The sequence below is a fragment of the Mesocricetus auratus genome, unplaced genomic scaffold, assembly GCF_017639785.1.
Source record: "Mesocricetus auratus isolate SY011 unplaced genomic scaffold, BCM_Maur_2.0 Super-Scaffold_100049, whole genome shotgun sequence".
Classification (NCBI taxonomy): Eukaryota; Metazoa; Chordata; class Mammalia; order Rodentia; family Cricetidae; genus Mesocricetus; species Mesocricetus auratus.
In genome coordinates this window covers 11,730-15,748 of record NW_024429226.1, presented here as the reverse complement: position 1 = coordinate 15,748, position 4,019 = coordinate 11,730, and the positions used below count along the sequence as shown (strand labels likewise).

The 4,019-nt window shown below is 36.4% G+C and overlaps 1 long non-coding RNA gene across 1 annotated transcript; it reads right to left on the bottom strand.

Moving 5' to 3' along the window:
- Positions 1 to 2,167: 2,167 nt before the first annotated feature.
- On the bottom strand, positions 2,168 to 3,562 carry LOC121136128. The gene is made up of 2 exons (XR_005873255.1): positions 3,456 to 3,562; positions 2,168 to 2,279 (listed from the first exon to the last, which is right to left on the bottom strand). It is a non-coding gene; the product is annotated as an uncharacterized LOC121136128 (long non-coding RNA).
- Between the last annotated feature and the right edge of the window lie 457 nt (positions 3,563 to 4,019).

The following is a 4,019-nucleotide window of genomic DNA, read 5'->3' as shown; positions in this document are numbered from 1 at the left end:
ACACTGTCTTCTATAGAGCTGTACTAATTAAAACAGATTGGTATTTGCATAAAAACAGACAGTTGTATCAATGGAATCAAATCAAAGATGCTGATATCAACATACATACATATGAACACCTAATTTTTGACAAAGATGCTAAAAATATAAAATGGAAAAAAGAAAATATATTCAACAAATGGTGCTGGTATAACTTTCTATAATATTTAGAAGGATGCAAATAGATCCATAGCCATAGCCATGCACAAAACCTATGTCCAAATGGATCAAATACCTCAATATAAATCCATCCACACTGAACCTCATAGAAGAGAAAGTGGGAAATGCATTTGATTACAAAGGCACAGGAGACAACTTACTAAATAGAACACTAGTAGACTAAATTATGTGAGCAACTATCAATAAATGGGACCTCCTGAGAATTTATATCTTCTGTATAGTAAAGGATATGGTCAACAATACAAAACAGTACAGGGTAGAGTGTGAAAATATTTTAAACACCCACACATCTGAAAGAGGTGTGATCTCCAAAATATACAAAGAACAAAAGAAACTAGAAATCAAACTATGAAATAATCCAGTAAAAAATTGTGTACAGATCTAGATAGAGAATTCTCAGGACAACAACCTCAAATGGAAGGAAGACTCTATAGGAAATGCTCAACATCCTTAATCATCAGGGAAATGCAAATCAAAACCATTCTGAGATTCCATCTTACAACAATCAGAATGGCTAAAATAAAGAAACACCAATAAATGTTTATGCTGGAGATGATATGGATAAAGGGGAACACTCCTTCATTGATGGAGGGAAGGAAAACTTCTGCAGCTGCTGTGTAAATCAGTATGGTGAGGCCTCAGAAAATTAGGGATCACCCTACCTCAAGACCCTGCAATACCACTGTTGAGCATGTACACAAAGTAGGCTTAACTATTCTAATAGCTACATTATTTCTAACAGCCAGAACTTAGAAACAGCCAATATGCCTCTCAACTGTAGAATGGATAAATAAAATGTGGTATATGTACAAAATGATATACCTCTCAGAAGCAATAAATGAGGGCATCCTAAAATTCATAGGCTAATGTGCAGAACTAGAATAACACATCCTAAGTGAGCTACCAATAAATGAGGACAAATATAGTATGTGCTCACTCACACTATATTTCTGGATATCAGAAATAAAGTAAAATATACACATCCTACAATCTACTAGCTGAGAAAAGCACGAACCCTTTTTCAGAAACTAATGGAAGCAGATGAAGAAATCCAAACTAACGAATGGGCCATAGAGCTGGAGTACAATTAAAGTAGGGAAGAGTGATAATATGAACAAAGGATTCAAGACCATTATGGGGAAACCAACAGATTTAGCAGGCCTGAGCTAGTGAGAGATCACTGCCACAAGTCTGACAAATGGGTAACCTGCACAAGACCAAACTAGACTCCCTAAACATAAGTGATAAATGTTTGACAGTGACAACCTAGGAAGCCACTGGCAGAGTGTCCAAGAACTAACATTAATGCACAAACTAACTTAGTTGAGCCCATTCTATATAGAGAGATAGCATGACTAGCCTAGGCACAAGGGAAGGTGATGGAGAGATGCTTTGGTCCCACCTCAACTAGATGGCAGAACAAACTTAGTAGATGTAATATATGATGCCTTACTGTTTTCATGGAGTAGATGGGAGAAGCAGGTAGTGGAGACAGAATAGGAAGGTACAGCTGGGATAGGAATGCAAAATAATTCATTGATTAAAAAATCGTAGAGAAGGCCACAGAGCTTCTCATCCCAGCAGGAGCCAAGCACTCCAGATCCCAGGTCTTCTTTTTCCACCAGTGAAACCAGGGAACTAGGCAGTCCAGGTAAACAAGGCCCCCCACATCCAGGCCTGCCTCACAGTGCCTGGGAATCCCCAGAGAGCCTTCCATCCTGGCAGTAGCCAAGTACACCATATCCTAGGTCTTGTCTTCCACCAATGAGACCAGCAGGACCAGCAGGTCCAGGGGAAATGTGGGACCTGCAGAAACAGCGGGACCAGGTAAAAGAGGCCCTGCATCCAGATCAGTATTCCAGTGCCAAAGGATTGCCTGGGGACTGCCACAGAGCTTCCCATCCCAACGGGAGCCACGCACCCCAGATCCCAGGTCTTCTCTTCTATGAATTAGTGTTGTGCTTTTGTAACTGTCACGGAGCTCAATGTCGCAATTCCAGCGTAGTAGGATGGTCACTATATCAGGATGGCCATATGCACAAGCATAATGCATAGGTGATCTGTAGAAATGAGGATTTTTAAGAATTTATATAAGACTAAGTCAAAGACACAATTATTCATGTAACTGTAAACATTATTACATCAGTAAACAATTTTCTTCTGACATGTGGACAATATTTTTCAGCTACCCATTATTTCATCTCCACACCTAAATCCCTCAATCATTATTTGGTGATCAAAATATACTCATCTCACAGGGCATACTGGGATTATTCAACAAGAATACTCAGAGCATTTAGCTGTGTTTCCACCACAAAATTTCTCAGTATTAAGATGTTTTGTTATTGTTTTCATTTTGGGACATGGTCTTGCTAAAGAGCTCAGGCTGGTCATGAATTCACCATGTGTCTCAAAAGCTTTAAACATGCAATTCTCCCACTTTAGGCAACTGATACCTGGGACTGAAGGTGATCACGCTGTGCCTGGCTTGTGATCCTCTTCATACACTCTGACCACTCTGCATTAGAATGCTACTTCTAGCTCATGACATATTAAGCTTTGACAGAAGTTTTTAGATTTTACACAGCAGATGGGCGTGACAACCCATGTTCCCATGTTAAATCACACATGTATATTCTAAATGATTTTGGGAATTCTAGTCATAATATTTAAATAAATTTAAGATCTGAAAAGTTGGGTAGGTAAAGGGAGTGTGATAAAATTATATACAAAATATAACTCTTGATTTATATAATCTTCAGCAAAAGAAAAATCAGGGCTCAGATGATAAAATATGGATCATTTTATTCAATATTGAGATTTACACAATGTGCAGAAATAGTATGTTTCAATGGGTAATTAATATGAGTATCTGATACTACTATAACTTTTCAAGATGGCTGCTCTTTACAATTTCCTAACTTGTGAAATATTGTTATTTGAAATAAAAGAGGCAATAGTTCAACTGACATTGAGCCCAACTTTAGAATTTCTACACAGGGCAGGAAAACATGGACATCTTAAGGATGAGTGGCATTTATAGGCAGTAAAAGTAAGTGTGTTATGTAAATAGAGCCAATGTGTGTTTGGTGAATGAGTGGGTAAAGATAATAAAGTTGAGGAGTTCAACTTTACTTATATTTAATAATTGTGATAATTTAAATAAGTTTAATTAAAAATGAGAGGTGATATATGTGACCTTGCTGTCCAAAATTTTCCAAAGTGAAAATACACACCACTTTTATAAAGCTCATAGTTATTTTCTCATTTCTATGTTTCACTTTTCTTGACTTCACAGAGCCAAGCTCTTTGCTTTTCTATTCATGTTTTCCTTCTCTCATGACTGCAGTCATTATTAAATATTTTAAAGAAAAATGTTCTTAAAAGAAAGGAAAACTTGAATTAGTGAATGACATTTGTTATCTGATCTTCAGGAAAATTCAACTAAAATGGCAGTGTCTAATTATTTCTGTATAATAAAACTGTACGTATATAATAATATGGTTTCATAATAAATCTACAGTTTCTATTAAAAGCTGTCTTTACTTAAGTGCTGTGGAATATATCAATACACAGGTACAAATAAGATATAAAAAATTATTATGTGTAAAATATGGGTAAACTTGCTCTTCCCAAGAACTATTTTATTACCACTAAATGTTTATTAATATTTCTGCATGTGTTCATGGCAGAAATCACAGATAAGAAAAAAGGAAGGAGCCATCTTACAAGGATGGCATATTAGAAGTGAATTTTTGATGGCCAGCTTGAGAAAAATAAAGAAAACAAGTGAGTCTATG